Source organism: Drosophila miranda, assembly GCF_003369915.1.
Source record: "Drosophila miranda strain MSH22 chromosome Y unlocalized genomic scaffold, D.miranda_PacBio2.1 Contig_Y1_pilon, whole genome shotgun sequence".
Classification (NCBI taxonomy): Eukaryota; Metazoa; Arthropoda; class Insecta; order Diptera; family Drosophilidae; genus Drosophila; species Drosophila miranda.
The window spans coordinates 11,547,005-11,569,813 of record NW_022881603.1 but is presented as its reverse complement, the minus strand read 5'-3'; the positions used below and the strand labels follow the sequence as shown (position 1 = coordinate 11,569,813).

Here is a 22,809-nt window from a genome sequence, read left to right as displayed (position 1 = left end):
GCGTTTTTAGTTTTCTCGTATCCTCAATATTGTGGATGCAACAGATTGTCGTCCTTTGTGGGGGCGGAAGGGGGTGGGGCGAAATTTTGAGATATACGTTTTAAAGTGAGATCTAACAGGAGTGCGGATACCAAATTTGGTTACACTAGCCTTAATAGTCTCTGGGATTTGTGAATATCCCCAGACTTTCATCCTTTGCGGGGGCGGAAGGGGGTGTGGCGAAATTTTGAAACAAACTCGTCTCGGTCCGATATATTAGGAGTGTGGATACCAAATTTGGTTGCTCTAGCTTTTATAGTCTCTGAGATCTAGGCTCTAATGTTTTACTCTAAGCAAAGCCGGCTATGCTACGTATGTGTTAGAGAGAGATAGGGCGAAAAAAAATGAAATTGTTTTCTTGATGCTGGCTATAATAATAATAATACGATCCAATTCAGATTCTGCAGTCTAAATGATATGGTCATTCTCTACGATTCTGCATTTTTGGTTTTATCGTAACTTTAAAAATGTGGATGCCACAGATTTTCGTCCTTTGTGGGGGCGGAAGTGGGCGGGGCGAAGTTTTGAAATATTTTTGTAGCAGTGACATATCACAGAGCACTAGGCGCTGAAGGGGACGGACAGACGGACAGACGGACGGACGGACAGACGGACAGACGGACAGACAGACATGGCTCAATCGACTCGGCTATTGATGCTGATCAAGAATATATATACTTTATGGGGTCGGAAACGATTCCTTCTGGACGTTACACACATCCACTTTTACCACAAATCTAATATACCCCAATACTCATTTTGAGTATCGGGTATAAAAATGCGGAGCGCAAAACAAAAACACGTCTGATCACTACGAAAGATAATCGGAAGATTATTGCAAGGAATGGGTCTTAGTTCATCTTTTATTGACGTAACAAATAAATGTATATCATAACGAGACAAGTTATGAAAAACTACCGGGAAAAAGGGATCGCTTAATCTAAATGTCTGTTTGCACAGCTTATGAATAGGACCTACAAATTGTCCTGTAAACTGATCAAAGAATTTTTCTCGATCATCATCAGAAATTTGTTTCTCGCAGGCATAGCAATCACCGTGTTCCTGATAATCCTCATTCCAAATGTTAAACTGATAGATTGGTTTTTTATAGGACTTCCAGTACTTCTCATAAAGTCCATCGGTTTTCATCCTAAGTGTTTGACAAAATTTTTGGATACAATCCGGTCCTGAAATAACGAAATCATAATGTTTATGAGTTTATTGCCTTTGCTGGAATGTTAAAATATTTACCTTCGTATGTCCACATCTCATTTAGATGTTCATTGTATTTATGTACAATATAAAATGATGCTGCACATGTTGTATGCCTCTGTGCCATAGTAGTTGATGATTTTGATGGATCACTAAGATTTATATGGTAATTTTCCAAAACTGCTTTGATGTCAGCATAAATTACTACTGGTGGAAATAGTTTTTAAGAAAAACTTTTGAATACAGTTTTGGTATTAGGTTCAGGATACAAAGCAGCAACTTTTCCACACTCTTTAGTGTCATGTATAGTATTTGTTGTACTATAAAATTGCAAGCAGTTCTCGCAAAAATATGCAGTATTATGGGATTTACTATGTTGTGAATAACATAATTTTCTCATGCACGTTATATATGCATAATGCATCATTTGCATATTATCACTATTAATTCCAAGCAAGTTTATGTGGTGAGTCCGAATTTTCGTAGTCCTCACTGTGGGTCCCACAACGTTTTTTCCATTCTCATCGACTTCATAAACATTGATGCTAAAATCCTCATTTGCTGATTCGAATCGCTTGATTCCTTTGCTTGTTATTGGAAACTCAATTCCCGAAAAATTTAATCTTACTCCTTCATAATAAATGATGTCTTGCCGTATGTTTCCGCATCGATAGGATGATGGTATTGTTAACTTATCTCGGGAAATTTTTTTTAATGCTGCTGTTTGATATATAGTTTTAAGGTGTTTTCCATAGGCTAATGATGCTAAAACACACCACTTGAAACAAAAATCATCGTAATTTTTAACATTTATGAGTGCATTTCGTGACTTAATTTTTTTGGGAGCTTGGATAAACCTGTTTGCAGCGATATGCTCTAGTTTTATCATGGTAAGTTCAAAATATTTAAAACACTTTATTGCCCAACCTGAATCCTTCTCCTGGAATTCACTGCTGAGAGTTATCAAATTTTCTATGGTATCATTTAGATGATCATCAATCAGCTCGTTTTCATATATTGGTTTGTATGGATTAATGAAATGCTTCATTGTTTCTGTTAAGCTTTCATCATCAGTGTTTTTAACGTATAATCCATATACTTTTAAATTGTATTTTATGGATCTGTACTCACTCATGCAGTGACGCAATAAATTGATATCATTTTTGCAATCATGAAAAAACTCTTTTAAATCAATCTGTTCACTTTTATTTGAGTGAACACGATATGATTTTAAAGGAAATCGCGACTCCGTTGAAATTAAAATAACGTTTTCATTTTCCTCTAGTTGAGCTGCTCTTGCATTCTTATGTTTGTCCGACATCATATGGCGTCTTTCCCTAGACGAAGGGTAACTTTCACCGCAAATTGAACAGTCAATAATCCTTAGTTCCATCGGAGTATCCAATCGAGGCCGTTTTGAAGCTCCTGACGTTGAAGGACCTTGAAGATCACTTGAATTAGATCCTTTGCTCATAAGAATCTCAAAAGCATTCCTAGGTCCCAAGCATGCTTCATAATGACTATCAAACTCTATTAAGTCGATGGGCTTAGAGCAAAGGTCACACGCCACATTATTACGAGAATCAGAGCATCTCTCATAATGAGATTGAAACTCTGAAAAGTCAACGGACTTATCACACATGTCGCACTTAACTTTTGATGCCATTTTAAGTTTTATTTTTTTTTTTTTTTTTGTATCGAACTAACCACTTTCACTATTGAAATAGGACTAAGGGTTTCCTTTTTAAATGGTATCTTTTTAGGCCCCCCAAACACCTTCTTAATCTTTTATATCCAAAACAAACAGTACCTGCACACAAACCTGTTTCAAACGATTCCTACTGGGTCAATCTAATAATATGAGGGTAAGGTTACAACCTCTATTCTACCTGAAATCCACTTATTCTTTTTGTGTAATCCTCACTTGGAATTAACCTGTTTCAAACGAATCCTATGATTCTCTTGTAATAAGAGGAAGTGAAATTCAACCAATCAAAAGTAAAACAGCAAACATTTAAAATAAATAGTGGTTAAATGTGTTATATTTATTATATACATATGTATATATTATTTTTAGAAAAATACATAAAATAATCTTATTATATAAATATGTATTCGTATTATTAAAATTTCGCCTCAGCCGTATATTTACTATAAGTAGCTTTAATTAATTTTTATGTCTTCATATTATAATTTTATTCTTTGTGTGCTCCTATATATATCTCCATTAATTTGTGTTCTCTTACCATTCAACCCTCTATACGGACATCTAGAAACCCAGTTTTTCAACCTATGTTTTCTATAGGATGTAAATTTCAGAAACTACACACATTTGTTTTCCCAATTCAATGTTTATAAAATATCCTATAAGTATTTATTTAGCTTGACCAGTTAATAACATAGCAGAAATGGTTTCCCAATTCAATGTTAATAAAATATCTTATAAGTATTTATTTAACATGATCACGTAATAACATAGCAATATGATGCACACTTACATTCAACATGCTGCCAAGCTGCACATGCTTAAGCACATGCTGCTGCAACATGTTGCGAATTTGGTAATTCAGTATAAAATGCGAGCGTCCCTTATCCTTACTTACCTCCTACTTGGTGGCGCCACCTATCGGTGATAATGTGAACTAACTTCGATCTCAATCCTCCTTCTCAACCATGTAAAATCCTCTCAAATCGATCCTTCACTCATTTATATGCTCTCTCCTCCCTCTTACTGTCAATGAACCTGTTTTTACGACTGGTCCCGTGATGCGATTCAAACAACCCTCAAACAGGTAGGTCATCGCTTTGCAATGAATCTAATGTGATAGTTTAGAGGTATTTTTTAAGAGTTTCCTGAAAAACGGTTTCGATGACCTTAAACCTTTCTACTTTCTCTATAATTTATATTCCTCCTTTGTGTACCTAACACTGTCCCATAGCAAAGTGCCTATTTTTTTGTATTTATTTATTTATTTATTTATTAAATTAACAAATTATCTGTTAATAATGGTACTTAGTTACTAAAGGCAGAAAAAGATAAGTTAAACGTTAGCTAAATTTAAATGATTATAAATATTGCATGCAATTAGTTTAAGAGACAGTTCAGGGGATAGGGTTAGACAGAGGGAGTTATAATTATGGCATAAAACCCTAAAAGGTTCATGATCAGCATAATTAGACCTACATATGGGTAGACGGATAGGCCTAAAAGTACGGGTAGGTCTGGATGGAACGGCCAAGTCAATCTGACCCAAGAGAGTTTGGGAGTCAACAGTCCCAAGAAGGAGCTTGTGCACGAACATTACGCCATTGCATATTCTGCGATGGTGCAACGACGGCAGGTCAATAAGATTTAGCCTAGACCGGTAGGGTGGCAAGATTCTACCCGAGTCCCAGTTAAAGTTCCGAAGGGCAAAAATTAAAAATTGCTTTTGCACGGATTCAATAATATAATATATAATATATAATAACTACTGACGTGCTGTCGAGTTCTAAGCGAACCCCGTGCGACGGGACGGGGCTTAGATGATTACCGAATGACATCAGCACTGGGAACAAAGCAGAGTCTCCAAAGTGTGACTTCAACCTGTTCGAGTACGGCTACGGGTCTGGCCATGGGTGCTGCTCTTTATTGCTTTCTTCTTCAACGGATCCAGCGAAAGCCTGTTGCCTCAATTATAATACATCTACCCATAATGATCTCCCCCCTCATAATGATGATCTAACAGGTGGGAACTGCGGTTAATCGGTTTCGGGTACTGTGAATGGATCATGTTCGCGTTAATTGTGCGGTTTGTGGGGGGAAGGGGAAGTATGCTGACAAATTGCCCGACAATGCAATGAAAAACGAGGGGGAACGTTGTGAGTTGCAGCGGACACCGCAACTCTACAGTTATACCCGATACTAAGTCAGTATGGCTCTCCTCCGGCATACGCCGCTAATATTGAACGACACGACAAAGAGTGCGTGCGAGAGAGACAGAAAATCAGTCTGAGCGTGACGTCGGGGGCTGCGTAGCCAGTGCAAATTGATTTGTTCCTTTTGGCTATAAAAATGATCTGATCTGATCCAGATTCAGCAATCTGATAGATACGATCATTATCTATGATTCTGCGTTTTTAGTTTTCTCGTATCCTCAATATTGTGGATGCAACAGATTGTCGTCCTTTGTGGGGGCGGAAGGGGGTGGGGCGAAATTTTGAGATATACATTTTAAAGTGAGATCTAACAGGAGTGCGGATACCAAATTTGGTTACACTAGCCTTAATAGTCTCTGGGATTTGTGAATATCCCCAGATTTTCATCCTTTGCGGGGGCGGAAGGGGGTGTGGCGAAATTTTGAAACAAACTCGTCTCGGTCCGATATATTAGGAGTGTGGATACCAAATTTGGTTGCTCTAGCTTTTATAGTCTCTGAGATCTAGGCTCTAATGTTTTACTCTAAGCAAAGCCGGCTATGCTACGTATGTGTTAGAGAGAGATAGGGCGAAAAAAAATGAAATTGTTTTCTTGATGCTGGCTATAATAATAATAATACGATCCAATTCAGATTCTGCAGTCTAAATGATATGGTCATTCTCTACGATTCTGCATTTTTGGTTTTATCGTAACTTTAAAAATGTGGATGCCACAGATTTTCGTCCTTTGTGGGGGCGGAAGTGGGCGGGGCGAAGTTTTGAAATATTTTTGTAGCAGTGACATATCACAGAGCACTAGGCGCTGAAGGGGACGGACAGACGGACAGACGGACGGACGGACAGACGGACAGACGGACAGACAGACATGGCTCAATCGACTCGGCTATTGATGCTGATCAAGAATATATATACTTTATGGGGTCGGAAACGATTCCTTCTGGACGTTACACACATCCACTTTTACCACAAATCTAATATACCCCAATACTCATTTTGAGTATCGGGTATAAAAATGCGGAGCGCAAAACAAAAACACGTCTGATCACTACGAAAGATAATCGGAAGATTATTGCAAGGAATGGGTCTTAGTTCATCTTTTATTGACGTAACAAATAAATGTATATCATAACGAGACAAGTTATGAAAAACTACCGGGAAAAAGGGATCGCTTAATCTAAATGTCTGTTTGCACAGCTTATGAATAGGACCTACAAATTGTCCTGTAAACTGATCAAAGAATTTTTCTCGATCATCATCAGAAATTTGTTTCTCGCAGGCATAGCAATCACCGTGTTCCTGATAATCCTCATTCCAAATGTTAAACTGATAGATTGGTTTTTTATAGGACTTCCAGTACTTCTCATAAAGTCCATCGGTTTTCATCCTAAGTGCTTGACAAAATTTTTGGATACAATCCGGTCCTGAAATAAGGAAATCATAATGTTTATGAGTTTATTGCCTTTGCTGGAATGTTAAAATATTTACCTTCGTATGTCCACATCTCATTTAGATGTTCATTGTATTTATGTACAATATAAAATGATGCTGCACATGTTGTATGCCTCTGTGCCATAGTAGTTGATGATTTTGATGGATCACTAAGATTTATATGGTAATTTTCCAAAACTGCTTTGATGTCAGCATAAATTACTACTGGTGGAAATAGTTTTTAAGAAAAACTTTTGAATACAGTTTTGGTATTAGGTTCAGGATACAAAGCAGCAACTTTTCCACACTCTTTAGTGTCATGTATAGTATTTGTTGTACTATAAAATTGCAAGCAGTTCTCGCAAAAATATGCAGTATTATGGGATTTACTATGTTGTGAATAACATAATTTTCTCATGCACGTTATATATGCATAATGCATCATTTGCATATTATCACTATTAATTCCAAGCAAGTTTATGTGGTGAGTCCGAATTTTCGTAGTCCTCACTGTGGGTCCCACAACGTTTTTTCCATTCTCATCGACTTCATAAACATTGATGCTAAAATCCTCATTTGCTGATTCGAATCGCTTGATTCCTTTGCTTGTTATTGGAAACTCAATTCCCGAAAAATTTAATCTTACTCCTTCATAATAAATGATGTCTTGCCGTATGTTTCCGCATCGATAGGATGATGGTATTGTTAACTTATCTCGGGAAATTTTTTTTAATGCTGCTGTTTGATATATAGTTTTAAGGTGTTTTCCATAGGCTAATGATGCTAAAACACACCACTTGAAACAAAAATCATCGTAATTTTTAACATTTATGAGTGCATTTCGTGACTTAATTTTTTTGGGAGCTTGGATAAACCTGTTTGCAGCGATATGCTCTAGTTTTATCATGGTAAGTTCAAAATATTTAAAACACTTTATTGCCCAACCTGAATCCTTCTCCTGGAATTCACTGCTGAGAGTTATCAAATTTTCTATGGTATCATTTAGATGATCATCAATCAGCTCGTTTTCATATATTGGTTTGTATGGATTAATGAAATGCTTCATTGTTTCTGTTAAGCTTTCATCATCAGTGTTTTTAACGTATAATCCATATACTTTTAAATTGTATTTTATGGATCTGTACTCACTCATGCAGTGACGCAATAAATTGATAATATCATTTTTGCAATCATGAAAAAACTCTTTTAAATCAATCTGTTCACTTTTATTTGAGTGAACACGATATGATTTTAAAGGAAATCGCGACTCCGTTGAAATTAAAATAACGTTTTCATTTTCCTCTAGTTGAGCTGCTCTTGCATTCTTATGTTTTTCCGACATCATATGGCGTCTTTCCCTAGACGAAGGGTAACTTTCACCGCAAATTGAACAGTCAATAATCCTTAGTTCCATCGGAGTATCCAATCGAGGCCGTTTTGAAGCTCCTGACGTTGAAGGACCTTGAAGATCACTTGAATTAGATCCTTTGCTCATAAGAATCTCAAAAGCATTCCTAGGTCCCAAGCATGCTTCATAATGACTATCAAACTCTATTAAGTCGATGGGCTTAGAGCAAAGGTCACACGCCACATTATTACGAGAATCAGAGCATCTCTCATAATGAGATTGAAACTCTGAAAAGTCAACGGACTTATCACACATGTCGCACTTAACTTTTGATGCCATTTTAAGTTTTATTTTTTTTTTTTTTTTTGTATCGAACTAACCACTTTCACTATTGAAATAGGACTAAGGGTTTCCTTTTTAAATGGTATCTTTTTAGGCCCCCCAAGCACCTTCTTAATCTTTTATATCCAAAACAAACAGTACCTGCACACAAACCTGTTTCAAACGATTCCTACTGGGTCAATCTAATAATATGAGGGTAAGGTTACAACCTCTATTCTACCTGAAATCCACTTATTCTTTTTGTGTAATCCTCACTTGGAATTAACCTGTTTCAAACGAATCCTATGATTCTCTTGTAATAAGAGGAAGTGAAATTCAACCAATCAAAAGTAAAACAGCAAACATTTAAAATAAATAGTGGTTAAATGTGTTATATTTATTATATACATATGTATATATTATTTTTAGAAAAATACATAAAATAATCTTATTATATAAATATGTATTCGTATTATTAAAATTTCGCCTCAGCCGTATATTTACTATAAGTAGCTTTAATTAATTTTTATGTCTTCATATTATAATTTTATTCTTTGTGTGCTCCTATATATATCTCCATTAATTTGTGTTCTCTTACCATTCAACCCTCTATACGGACATCTAGAAACCCAGTTTTTCAACCTATGTTTTCTATAGGATGTAAATTTCAGAAACTACACACATTTGTTTTCCCAATTCAATGTTTATAAAATATCCTATAAGTATTTATTTAGCTTGACCAGTTAATAACATAGCAGAAATGGTTTCCCAATTCAATGTTAATAAAATATCTTATAAGTATTTATTTAACATGATCACGTAATAACATAGCAATATGATGCACACTTACATTCAACATGCTGCCAAGCTGCACATGCTTAAGCACATGCTGCTGCAACATGTTGCGAATTTGGTAATTCAGTATAAAATGCGAGCGTCCCTTATCCTTACTTACCTCCTACTTGGTGGCGCCACCTATCAGTGATAATGTGAACTAACTTCGATCTCAATCCTCCTTCTCAACCATGTAAAATCCTCTCAAATCGATCCTTCACTCATTTATATGCTCTCTCCTCCCTCTTACTGTCAATGAACCTGTTTTTACGACTGGTCCCGTGATGCGATTCAAACAACCCTCAAACAGGTAGGTCATCGCTTTGCAATGAATCTAATGTGATAGTTTAGAGGTATTTTTTAAGTGTTTCCTGAAAAACGGTTTCGATGACCTTAAACCTTTCTACTTTCTCTATAATTTATATTCCTCCTTTGTGTACCTAACACTGTCCCATAGCAAAGTGCCTATATAATAACTACTGACGTGCTGTCGAGTTCTAAGCAAACCCCGTGCGACGGGACGGGGCTTAGATGATTACCGAATGACATCAGCACTGGGAACAAAGCAGAGTCTCCAAAGTGTGACTTCAACCTGTTCGAGTACGGCTACGGGTCTGGCCATGGGTGCTGCTCTTTATTGCTTTCTTCTTCAACGGATCCAGCGAAAGCCTGTTGCCTCAATTATAATACATCTACCCATAATGATCTCCCCCCTCATAATGATGATCTAACAGGTGGGAACTGCGGTTAATCGGTTTCGGGTACTGTGAATGGATCATGTTCGCGTTAATTGTGCGGTTTGTGGGGGGAAGGGGAAGTATGCTGACAAATTGCCCGACAATGCAATGAAAAACGAGGGGGAACGTTGTGAGTTGCTGCGGACACCGCAACTCTACGGTTATACCCGATACTAAGTCAGTATGGCTCTCCTCCGGCAGACGCCGCTAATATTAAACGACACGACAAAGAGTGCGTGCGAGAGAGACAAAAAATCAGTCTGAGCGTGACGTCGGGCGCTGCGTAGCCACTGCAAATTGATTTGTTCCTATTGGCTATAAAAATGATCTGATCTGATCCAGATTCAGCAATCTGATAGATATGGTCATTATCTATGATTCTGCGATTTTAGTTTTCTCGAATGTGCAATATTATGGATGCAACAGATTTTCGTCCTTTGTGTGGGCGGAAGTTGGTGGGGCGAAATTTTGAGATATACGTTTTATAGTAAGATCTAACAGGAGTGCGGATACCAAATTTGGTTACTCTAGCCTTAATAGTCTCTGAGATTTTTGAATATCCCCAGATTTTCGTCCTTTGCGGGGGCGGAAGTGGGCGGGGCGAAGTTTTGAAATATTTTTGTAGCAGTGACATATCACAGAAGTCTGGATCCAAAACATCTAGCTCTTATAGTCTTTGAGCACTAGGCGCTGAAGGGGACGGACAGGCGGACAGACGGACAGACGGACGGACGGACAGACAGACAAGGCTCAATCGACTCGGCTATTGATGCTTATCAAGAATATATATACTTTATGGGGTCGGAAACGATTCCTTCTGGACGTTACACACATCCACTTTTACCACAAATCTAATATACCCCAATACTCATTTTGAGTATCGGGGGATTTTCATCGCACCAATTAGTTCCAATTCATTGAATACTTCCATGGCATGGCTCAGAGTCGAGTCTGACCATTAGCAGCGCCAAAAAAAGGATAATTAGAAGATGCCCCTCGATCCACCCGCTCACCCCAAACAGAGCTTACTCTATCAAGCACTGAGCGAAGCTGGAGAGATACAGATACAATATCTATGTACTATGCAGGGGGTAATACTCACTCACACACAAAAGATATTTAATTGCTTTTAATGCAGATGTTGAGTTCACTTTCATTTCGCAATTAAGAGAAAATGCTCGGGCCCGTTCTGAGAGGCTCAGTCTCGTTCGAACTGCGCCCCAATCGGGAGGCTCAAGGCGAAGTTTAGCGGCTGAAACGAATAGTAAACGGTAATTGATTGGCTTATTAGGGAAATTTGTCTGAAAAAAAACAAACCAATTTAATCATCCTCGCCAGCCTGTCCCCAGACACCTGTCTTTCCAGCCTGGTCGCTCTCATTGTCCGTTTGGAGGATTGCGTGAGCCGAGCCCCTTAAAAACCGTATCTAAGTTTAGACGATTTCATCATATTCTGCTTTGCGTATTCATTAGATAGAGATACACGCTTCTGCAGCGGTTGTCTGACGCTATTCGTAGTCTGTTGTTGGCTTTCGCAAATTAGCTAATATGCGCTTAGCTCCATTGGTGAATGTTTATTTGGTATTTGGCCTGGCGCAGCGCAATCTGTCTCTCTGGCTGTTGCTGGCTCCTCACGTTTCGTAGCTGCTGAAATGCTTAGATACTATAAAACCAGAAAGAAGAAAGGGTAGCCTCGGGCGTCGAAGCCTTGGATATGATATCATACATCATACCCTCTGAAAGATTATACAAGATATCTCTGCACTGACAGCTCGATTAAAATTCATATCTCACGCTCTGACCTTTTACAGATCCATACGACAACGAACCCAACGAGGGAGGCGCAGGCGGTGGAGGAGGCGGAGGAGATGTAGACGACTGTGGAGGTGGGTTGCAGGAGTAGAAGGCGCTGTGGAGGGACTGCGACCCAACTCAACTCCAATTGCAAGTCGCGGCAATCGCAGTCTCAAATTATATGCCAGCCGCAGCATTTCCATAAGTTTTTGGTGAAAACTGGCTGCGAACAAAGCGAATTTCAAATGTGAGCCAATCACAAAAACTACGGCAAAAAACGAGGGGGAACGTTGTGAGTTGCTGCGGACACCGCAACTCTACGGTTATACCCGATACTTAGTCAGTATGGCTCTCCTCCAGCAGACGCCGCTAATATTAAACGACACGACAAAGAGTGCGTGCGAGAGAGACAGAAAATCAGTTTGAGCGTGACGTCGGGCGCTGCGTAGCCACTGCAAATTGATTTGTTCCTATTGGCTATAAAAATGATCTGATCTGATCCAGATTCAGCAATCTGATAGATATGGTCATTATCTATGATTCTGCGTTTTTAGTTTTCTCGAATCTGCAATATTGTGGATGCAACAGATTTTCGTTCTTTGTGGGGGCGGAAGGGGGTGGGGCGAAATTCTGAGATATACGTTTTATAGTGAGATCTAACAGAAGTGCGGATACCAAATTGGGTTACTCTAGCCTTAACAGTCTCTGAGATTTGTGGATGCCCCAGATTTTCGTCCTTTGCGGAACGGAAGGGGGTGTGGCGAAATTTGGACACGAAACTGTCAAGGTCCGATATCACAGGAGTGTGGATACCAAATTTGGCTGCTCTGGCTCTTATAGGTTCTGAGATCCTTGAACTCATATTTTGCAATTGGCAAAGCCGACCATGAAACCTGTGTGTTAGAGAGAGACAGAGCGAGACAGAATGAAATTGTTTTCTTGATTCTGGCTATAATAATTATACGATCTGGTTGAGATCTTACATTCTAGAACATATAGTCATCCTCTACGATTCTGCGTTTTTGGTTTTATCGTATCTTTAAAAATGTGGATGCCACAGATTTTCGTCTTTTGTGGGGGCGGAAGTGCGCGGGGCGAAGTTTTGAAATATTTTTGTAGCAGTGACATATCACAGAAGTCTGGATCCAAAACAACGTTGCTCTAGCTCTTATAGTCTTTGAGCACTAGGCGCTGAAGAGGACGGACAGACGGTCGGACGGACAGACAGACAGGGCTCAATCGACTCGGCTATTGATGCTGATCAAGAATATATATACTTTATGGGGTCGGAAACGATTCCTTCTGGACGTTACACACATCCGCTTTTACCACAAATCTAATATAACTGTTTGAGAAGCCAAGCTTTTTTGGCACCTATGTGTTTCAAAAATGAAAAGAGATTTCGGGTTAAACTTTATAATTCGTATTTAATCTTGGTGGCTTAGCGGAAGCCGATTGCTTGCTATTGCCAGATAAACTTTATGCGAGATCGATATGCAACCAATGCGCAGAGGGGTTAGCATAGAACTAAACTATAGACGACGGCATTAGATCAAAGTGATTGCCGAAGTGGCGGCAGCAGATCAAAGTAGTTGCCGAAGTGGCGGCGGCAGAGAGCCCCTTTAGCGGGAGAGCGCAGCAGCTCTGCAGAACGTCAACGTTTTACAACATAGGCGGCTCTCTCTGCTCATACAATAATAATGTTAAAGTTACGGTTATTCTTCAGCGGCTGGCCCGAACATACTCCCCCCGTTGGGAGCTAGTCTCTCAACAGATTCCTTAAGGGGCAGCAAACATAGCCGAGTGACGGCCCTCCTGATGTTTCCTAAGGATGTCTTCAGGTCAGCGACGCGACACACTCCGTCCTTGCCCAAAACGACATCGACCACTCTAGCCAGTGGCCAACGCATTGGAGGAAGATTTTCGTCCTTCACCAGAACGAGGTCGTTCTTGCAGATGTTTTGCGCGGGGGTCCGCCGCTTCGCGCGCTCTTGCAAAAGAGTGAGATACTCTTCGCGCCAACGGCTCCAAAATATTTGCTGTAGTTGGGTGACCCGCTGCCAGCCATCCAGACGATTGTAGTTCAGCTTCGTTAGGTCAGGCTCGAGGATTTGCTCATGGGGGCCGCCTAAAAGCAGATGAGCAGGAGTCAAAACGTCTAAATCATCAGGATTTTCTGAAAGCGAGAGCAAAGGGCGAGCGTTAACAATTGCAGTGATCTGACAGATCAGAGTGCGCAGCTCGTCGAAGCTAAGCACAGATGGTCCAACTGAGCGGTACAGGTGATATTTTGCGGTCTTCACGGCCGCTTCCCACAACCCGCCAAAATGCGGAGAGCGAGGTGGGATGAAACGCCAGTCGATCGAGTCAGCCAAGCAGGATTCGTGGACCTCCTTCATATGCGGTTCGCTCAGACAAAGCTTCTTTAGCTCCAGAAGCTCGTTCTTGGCCCCAACGAAGTTTGTCGCATTGTCCGACCAAATTTGACTTGGCCTTCCTCGAGTGGAAGTAAAACGCTTTAGTGCGCCTAGAAATGATGCGGTGGTCAAATCCTTTACGAGCTCCATGTGTATAGCCTTAGAAGTGAAACAGATGAATACGCTAATGTAGCACTTGATCGGAGGCCTCGTGCGGATTTCTGATCGGTAGAAAAAAGGTCCACAGTAATCTACTCCAGTGACTTCAAAAGCTCGAGATCCTTCCAAACGTTCCTTAGGTAGGTCTCCCATGATGTGTTCAACCATGCGCGGCCTAGTCCTGAAGCATCTCACACATCTGCTGACGACCCTTGACACTGCCTTAACACCTCCAATGGGCCAATATTCCAGCCGAATTTTGGATAGCAAGGCGCGAGGTCCGGCATGGAGGTTTCTTTCATGATAATATCTTATCAGCGCAAAGGTAATGGAATGTCCCTTTGGCAGAATGAGCGGGTGCTGAGCGTCAAATCCTAGCGATGAGTTGCCAAGACGACCTCCAACTCTAAGTAGTCCAGAATGATCGATAAACGGGTTGAGCGAACTAATAAAACTGGATTTCATGACTTGACCATTGCGCCGAATCTCCTTTATGTCCATCCACAAATTTGCCAGCTGAATGTGTCGAATTAGAAGATGCGTTCCTTGCCGAATATCAATAACGGTGAGTCCTGGATGCCTAAGACGATGTATAAATTTATGCATGTAGGCGAATGTGCGCTGCATGCGAAAGAATGAATTCGCAAATTTGCATCCGGACGTGAGATCGGCATGTGGAGACGTGATTAGCAATCCTCTCTTGCGAAGCTCCAAAGTTGCTATGTTGTTAGATGGAGATACAGGCCACTTATCCTTGGAGCCTAGCAAAAAGGATGGGCCGTGAAACCATAGCTCTGACTGGATAAGATGGTTCGGAAGCGAGCCTCTCGAGAGAATATCAGCAGGATTTAAATATGTGGGAACATAGCGCCATTCCATGACTGCCGTCAACTCCTGAATTGATGCCACTCGATTTGCCACGAAAACTTGAAATTTAGCTGGCTCGTCCCTAATCCAAGATAATGCTGTTGACGAATCCGGCCAGCAATAGAACCGACCTGTAAAGATTCCCATGTCCTTTACATTCTGCATGATTTTCGCAAGCAAATGGGCTCCACTTTATTCCAGCTTAGGAATCGATATAGTCTTTAGCGGCGCCACTCGCGACTTTGAGCACAAAACGTGGCTCAAAGACTGGGCTTCCCTGGACACGACATACACGCAAGCGCCATATGCTTCTAAGCTGGCATCACAGAATCCGTGAACTTCTGTAGCCACACTAGAACGAAGAACCAAGCGAGGAAATGAGATCCGAGAAATGCTTGCCAAACTATTTCTCAAGTCCATCCAAGTTGAATGCAACGCTGAGGGTAGGCTTTCATCCCAATCCAAATTTTCTCTCCAAAGCTGCTGAAGGAAGATTTTGCACCTGACAATGACTGGATTTATCAATCCAAGAGGGTCGTAGAACCGCGCAATCGTAGATAAAACCGACCGCTTTGATGGCTTTGAGTTTGTGTCCAGTGCGGACAAGGCAAAAAGCAGCTGATCCGAAGCAGGGTCCCACGCTAAGCCGAGAGTTTTGGCACTGTCGCTTCCATCATTAAACTTTAGGAACTTCTCTATGTCATCTTCAGGGGTTCCCTCAAGTACTTCCTGGTGACTGGAGCACCATTTCCTAAGTCTAAAATTACCACGGGACAGTAAAGCTGATGTTTGGTGCATCTTGTCCATGACCTGTGCGACCGAATTACCGCCCGAAATAAGGTCATCCACGTAAAACTCCTGCCGCAGAGCAGCTGAGCCAAGAGGGTAGGACTCACCCTCGTCGATGGCCAGCTGGTGCATTGCGCGGACCGCTAAAAATGATGCAGCCCTCGTCCCGTATGTGACGGTGTCTAATGTGTAGACTTGAACCTCGGACTCGATGGAATCTCGCCATAGGATGCACTGATACAAATTGTCGGGTGGAGACACTCGTACGCAGCTGTACATTTTACAAATGTCCCCAGTGAGAGCGACTGGATATGTTCGAAAGCGAATCAATATGTTAAACAATGCAGGCTGAATAACAGGGCCTGTCATCATCACATCATTTAGAGAATATCCAGTTGATGTAGCTGCGGATCCGTCGAAAACGACACGGAGTTTTGTCGTCGTACTGTCCTCCTTTAGGACACAGTGATGAGGCAAGAAATATTTGCAGAGACTACGAGAATCAGGGTTGACTTGGTGCATATGATGCAAATCAATGAACTCCCTCATAAAGGTGGAATACCGCTCCTTGAGTGTAGGATTACGCTCCAGTTTTCGCTCCAGACTGATGAACCGTCGATAAGCCTGCAATCTGATAGATATGGTCATTATCTATGATTCTGCGTTTTTAGTTTTCTCGAATGTGCAATATTATGGATGCAACAGATTTTCGTCCTTTGTGTGGGCGGAAGGGGGTGGGGCGAAATTTTGAGATATACGTTTTATAGTAAGATCTAACAGGAGTGCGGATACCAAATTTGGTTACTCTAGCCTTTATAGACTCTGAGATTTTTGAATATCCCCAGATTTTCGTCCTTTGCGGGGGCGGAAGGGGGTGTGGCGAAATTTTGAAACAAACTCGTCTCGGTCCGATATATTAGGAGTGTGGATACCAAATTTGGTTGCTCTAGCTTTTGTAGTCTCTGAGATCTAGGCGCTAATGTTTTACTCTAAGCAAAGCCGCCTATGCTACGTGTGTGTTAGAGAGAGACAGGGCGAGAAAAAATGAAATTGTTTTCTTGATGCTGGCTATAATAATAATACGATCCAATTCAGATTCCGCAATCTTAAAGATATGGTCATTCTCTACAATTCTACGTTTTTGGTTTTCTCATATCTTTAAAATTGTGGATGCCACAGATTTTCGTCCTTTGTGGGGGCGGAAGTGGGCGGGGCGAAGTTTTGAAATATTTTTGTAGCAGTGACATATCACAGAAGTCTGGATCCAAAACATCTAGCTCTTATAGTCTTTGAGCACTAGGCGCTGAAGGGGACGGACAGGCGGACAGACGGACAGACGGACGGACGGACAGACAGACAAGGCTCAATCGACTCGGCTATTGATGCTTATCAAGAATATATATACTTTATTGGGTCGGAAACGATTCCTTCTGGACGTTACACACATCCACTTTTACCACAAATCTAATATACCCCAATACTCATTTTGAGTATCGGGGGATTTTCATCGCACCAATTAGTTCCAATTCATTGAATACTTCCATGGCATGGCTTAGAGTCGAGTCTGACCATTAGCAGCGCCAAAAAAAGTATAATTAGAAGATGCCCCTCGATCCACCCGCTCACCCCAAACAGAGCTTACTCTCTCAAGCACTGAGAGAAGCTGGAGAGATACAGATACAATATCTATGTACTATGCAGGGGGTAATACTCACTCACACACAAAAGATATTTAATTGCTTTTAATGCAGATGTTGAGTTCACTTTCATTTCGCAATTAAGAGAAAATGCTCGGGCCCGTTCTGAGAGGCTCAGTCTCGTTCGAACTGCGCCCCAATCGGGAGGCTCAAGGCGAAGTTTAGCGGCTGAAACGAATAGTAAACGGTAATTGATTGGCTTATTAGGGAAATTTGTCTGAAAAAAAAACAAACCAATTTAATCATCCTCGCCAGCCTGTCCCCAGACACCTGTCTTTCCAGCCTGGTCGCTCTCATTGTCCGTTTGGAGGATTGCGTGAGCCGAGCCCCTTAAAAACCGTATCTAAGTTTAGACGATTTCATCATATTCTGCTTTGCGTATTCATTAGATAGAGATACACGCTTCTGCAGCGGTTGTCTGACGCTATTCGTAGTCTGTTGTTGGCTTTCGCAAATTAGCTAATATGCGCTTAGCTCCATTGGTGAATGTTTATTTGGTATTTGGCCTGGCGCAGCGCAATCTGTCTCTCTGGCTGTTGCTGGCTCCTCACGTTTCGTAGCTGCTGAAATGCTTAGATACTATAAAACCAGAAAGAAGAAAGGGTAGCCTCGGGCGTCGAAGCCTTGAATATGATATCATACATCATACCCTCTGAAAGATTATACAAGATATCTCTGCACTGACAGCTCGATTAAAATTCATATCTCACGCTCTGACCTTTTACAGATCCATACGACAACGAACCCAACGAGGGAGGCGCAGGCGGTGGAGGAGGGGGAGGAGATGTAGACGACTGTGGAGGTGGGTTGCAGGAGTAGAAGGCGCTGTGGAGGGACTGCGACCCAACTCAACTCCAATTGCAAGTCGCGGCAATCGCAGTCTCAAATTATATGCCAGCCGCAGCATTTCCATAAGTTTTTGGTGAAAACTGGCTGCGAACAAAGCGAATTTCAAATGTGAGCCAATCACAAAAACTACGGCAAAAAACGAGGGGGAACGTTGTGAGTTGCTGCGGACACCGCAACTCTACGGTTATACCCGATACTTAGTCAGTATGGCTCTCCTCCAGCAGACGCCGCTAATATTAAACGACACGACAAAGAGTGCGTGCGAGAGAGACAGAAAATCAGTTTGAGCGTGACGTCGGGCGCTGCGTAGCCACTGCAAATTGATGTGTTCCTATTGGCTATAAAAATGATCTGATCTGATCCAGATTCAGCAATCTGATAGATATGGTCATTATCTATGATTCTGCGTTTTTAGTTTTCTCGAATCTGCAATATTGTGGATGCAACAGATTTTCGTTCTTTGTGGGGGCGGAAGGGGGTGGGGCGAAATTCTGAGATATACGTTTTATAGTAAGATCTAACAGAAGTGCGGATACCAAATTGGGTTACTCTAGCCTTAACAGTCTCTGAGATTTGTGGATGCCCCAGATTTTCGTCCTTTGCGGAACGGAAGGGGGTGTGGCGAAATTTGGACACGAAACTGTCAAGGTCCGATATCACAGGAGTGTGGATACCAAATTTGGTTGCTCTGGCTCTTATAGGTTCTGAGATCCTTGAACTCATATTTTGCAATTGGCAAAGCCGACCATGAAACCTGTGTGTTAAAGAGAGACAGAGCGAGAAAGAATGAAATTGTTTTCTTGATTCTGGCTATAATAATTATACGATCTGGTTGAGATCTTACATTCTAGAACATATAGTCATCCTCTACGATTCTGCGTTTTTGGTTTTATCGTATCTTTAAAAATGTGGATGCCACAGATTTTCGTCTTTTGTGGGGGCGGAAGTGCGCGGGGCGAAGTTTTGAAATATTTTTGTAGCAGTGACATATCACAGAAGTCTGGATCCAAAACAACGTTGCTCTAGCTCTTATAGTCTTTGAGCACTAGGCGCTGAAGGGGACGGACAGACGGTCGGACGGACAGACAGACAGGGCTCAATCGACTCGGCTATTGATGCTGATCAAGAATATATATACTTTATGGGGTCGGAAACGATTCCTTCTGGACGTTACACACATCCACTTTTACCACAAATCTAATATAACTGTTTGAGAAGCCAAGCTTTTTTGGCAGCTATGTGTTTCAAAAATGAAAAGAGATTTCGGGTTAAACTTTATAATTCGTATTTAATCTTGGTTGCTTAGCGGAAGCCGATTGCTTGCTATTGCCAGATAAACTTTATGCGAGATCGATATGCAACCAATGCGCAGAGGGGTTAGCATAGAACTAAACTATAGACGACGGCGTTAGATCAAAGTGATTGCCGAAGTGGCGGCAGCAGATCAAAGTAGTTGCCGAAGTGGCGGCTGCAGAGAGCCCCTTTAGCGGGAGAGCGCAGCAGCTCTGCAGAACGTCAACGTTTAACAACATAGGCGGCTCTCTCTGCTCATACAATAATAATGTTAAAGTTACGGTTATTCTTCAGCGGCTGGCCCGAACATACTCCCCCCGTTGGGAGCTAGTCTCTCAACAGATTCCTTAAGGGCAGCAAACATAGCCGAGTGACGGCCCTCCTGATGTTTCCTAAGGATGTCTTCAGGTCAGCGACGCGACACACTCCGTCCTTGCCCAAAACGACATCGACCACTCTAGCCAGTGGCCAACGCATTGGAGGAAGATTTTCGTCCTTCACCAGAACGAGGTCGTTCTTGCAGATGTTTTGCGCGGGGGTACGCCACTTCGCGCGCTCTTGCAAAAGAGTGAGATACTCTTCGCGCCAACGGCTCCAAAATATTTGCTGTAGTTGGGTGACCCGCTGCCAGCCATCCAGACGATTGTAGTTCAGCTTCGTTAGGTCAGGCTCGAGGATTTGCTCATGGGGGCCGCCTAAAAGCAGATGAGCAGGAGTCAAAACGTCTAAATCATCAGGATTTTCTGAAAGCGAGAGCAAAGGGCGAGCGTTAACAATTGCAGTGATCTGACAGATCAGAGTGCGCAGCTCGTCGAAGCTAAGCACAGATGGTCCAACTGAGCGGTACAGGTGATATTTTGCGGTCTTCACGGCCGCTTCCCACAACCCGCCAAAATGCGGAGAGCGAGGTGGGATGAAACGCCAGTCGATCGAGTCAGCCAAGCAGGATTCGTGGACCTCCTTCATATGCGGTTCGCTCAGACAAAGCTTCTTTAGCTCCAGAAGCTCGTTCTTGGCCCCAACGAAGTTTGTCGCATTGTCCGACCAAATTTGACTTGGCCTTCCTCGAGTAGAAGTAAAACGCTTTAGTGCGCCTAGAAATGATGCGGTGGTCAAATCCTTTACGAGCTCCATGTGTATAGCCTTAGAAGTGATCGGAGGCCTCGTGCGGATTTCTGATCGGTAGAAAAAAGGTCCACAGTAATCTACTCCAGTGACTTCAAAACCTCGAGATCCTTCCAAACGTTCCTTAGGTAGGTCTCCCATGATGTGTTCAACCATGCGCGGCCTAGTCCTGAAGCATCTCACACATCTGCTGACGACCCTTGACACTGCCTTAACACCTCCAATGGGCCAATATTCCAGCCGAATTTTGGATAGCAAGGCGCGAGGTCCGGCATGGAGGTTTCTTTCATGATAATATCTTATCAGCGCAAAGGTAATGGAATGTCCCTTTGGCAGAATGAGCGGGTGCTGAGCGTCAAATCCTAGCGATGAGTTGCCAAGACGACCTTCAACTCTAAGTAGTCCAGAATGATCGATGAACGGGTTGAGCGAACTAATAGAACTGGATTTCATGACTTGACCATTGCGCCGAATCTCCTTTATGTCCATCCACAAATTTGCCAGCTGAATGTGTCGAATTAGAAGATGCGTTCCTTGCCGAATATCAGAAACGGTGAGTCCTGGATGCCTAAGACGATGTATAAATTTATGCATGTAGGCGAATGTGCGCTGCATGCGAAAGAATGAATTCGCAAATTTGCATCCGGACGTGAGATCGGCATGTGGAGACGTGATTAGCAATCCTCTCTTGCGAAGCTCCAAAGTTGCTATGTTGTTAGATGGAGATACGGGCCACTTATCCTTGGAGCCTAGCAAAAAGGATGGGCCGTGAAACCATAGCTCTGACTGGATAAGATGGTTGGGAAGCGAGCCTCTCGAGAGAATATCAGCAGGATTTAAAGATGTGGGAACATAGCGCCATTCCATGGCTGCCGTCAACTCCTGAATTGATGCCACTCGATTTGCCACGAAAACTTGAAATTTAGCTGGCTCGTCCCTAATCCAAGATAATGCTGTTGACGAATCCGGCCAGCAATAAAACCGACCTGTAAAGATTTCTATGTCCTTTACATTCTGCATGATTTTCGCAAGCAAATGGGCTCCACTTAATTCCAGCTTAGGAATCGATATAGTCTTTAGCGGCGCCACTCGCGACTTTGAGCACAAAACGTGGCTCAAAGACTGGGCTTCCCTGGACACGACATACACGCAAGCGCCATATGCTTCTAAGCTGGCGTCACAGAATCCGTGAACTTCTGTAGCCACACTAGAACGAAGAACCAAGCGAGGAAATGAGATCCGAGAAATGCTTGCCAAACTATTTCTCAAGTCCATCCAAGTTGAATGCAACGCTGAGGGTAGGCTTTCATCCCAATCCAAATTTTCTCTCCAAAGCTGCTGAAGGAAGATTTTGCACCTGACAATGACTGGATTTATCAATCCAAGAGGGTCGTAGAACCGCGCAATCGTAGATAAAACCGACCGCTTTGATGGCTTTGAGTTTGTGTCCAGTGCGGACAAGGCAAAAAGCAGCTGATCCGAAGCAGGGTCCCACGCTAAGCCGAGAGTTTTGGCAATGTCGCTTCCATCATTAAACTTTAGGAACTTCTCTATGTCATCTTCAGGGGTTCCCTCAAGTACTTCCTGGTGACTGGAGCACCATTTCCTAAGTCTAAAATTACCACGGGACAGTAAAGCTGATGTTTGGTGCATCTTGTCCATGACCTGTGCGACCGAATTACCGCCCGAAATAAGGTCATCCACGTAAAACTCCTGCCGCAGAGCAGCTGAGCCAAGAGGGTAGGACTCACCCTCGTCGATGGCCAGCTGGTGCATTGCGCGGACCGCTAAAAATGATGCAGCCCTCGTCCCGTATGTGACGGTGTCTGATGTGTAGACTTGAACCTCGGACTCGATGGAATCTCGCCATAGGATGCACTGATACAAATTGTCGGGTGGAGACACTCGTACGCAGCTGTACATTTTACAAATGTCCCCAGTGAGAGCGACTGGATATGTTCGAAAGCGAATCAATATGTTAAA

At 42.2% G+C, this 22,809-nt stretch overlaps 5 long non-coding RNA genes across 5 annotated transcripts; 2 read left to right on the top strand and 3 right to left on the bottom strand.

Moving 5' to 3' along the window:
* Window positions 1-884: 884 nt before the first annotated feature.
* LOC117191989 lies at window positions 885-1,352 on the bottom strand. Its single transcript, XR_004474137.1, has 2 exons — window positions 1,291-1,352; window positions 885-1,226 (listed from the first exon to the last, which is right to left on the bottom strand). It is a non-coding gene; the product is annotated as an uncharacterized LOC117191989 (long non-coding RNA).
* Window positions 1,353-6,248: 4,896 nt separating this feature from the next.
* LOC117191983 lies at window positions 6,249-6,722 on the bottom strand. The gene is made up of 2 exons (XR_004474131.1): window positions 6,655-6,722; window positions 6,249-6,590 (listed from the first exon to the last, which is right to left on the bottom strand). It is a non-coding gene; the product is annotated as an uncharacterized LOC117191983 (long non-coding RNA).
* Window positions 6,723-10,997: 4,275 nt separating this feature from the next.
* On the bottom strand, window positions 10,998-11,710 carry LOC117191985. The gene is made up of 3 exons (XR_004474133.1): window positions 11,639-11,710; window positions 11,155-11,572; window positions 10,998-11,089 (listed from the first exon to the last, which is right to left on the bottom strand). It is a non-coding gene; the product is annotated as an uncharacterized LOC117191985 (long non-coding RNA).
* On the top strand, window positions 11,023-11,908 carry LOC117191980. The gene is made up of 2 exons (XR_004474128.1): window positions 11,023-11,108; window positions 11,648-11,908. It is a non-coding gene; the product is annotated as an uncharacterized LOC117191980 (long non-coding RNA).
* A 5,752-nt stretch (window positions 11,909-17,660) lies between these two features.
* On the top strand, window positions 17,661-18,547 carry LOC117191981. The gene is made up of 2 exons (XR_004474129.1): window positions 17,661-17,746; window positions 18,287-18,547. It is a non-coding gene; the product is annotated as an uncharacterized LOC117191981 (long non-coding RNA).
* Window positions 18,548-22,809: the final 4,262 nt, after the last annotated feature.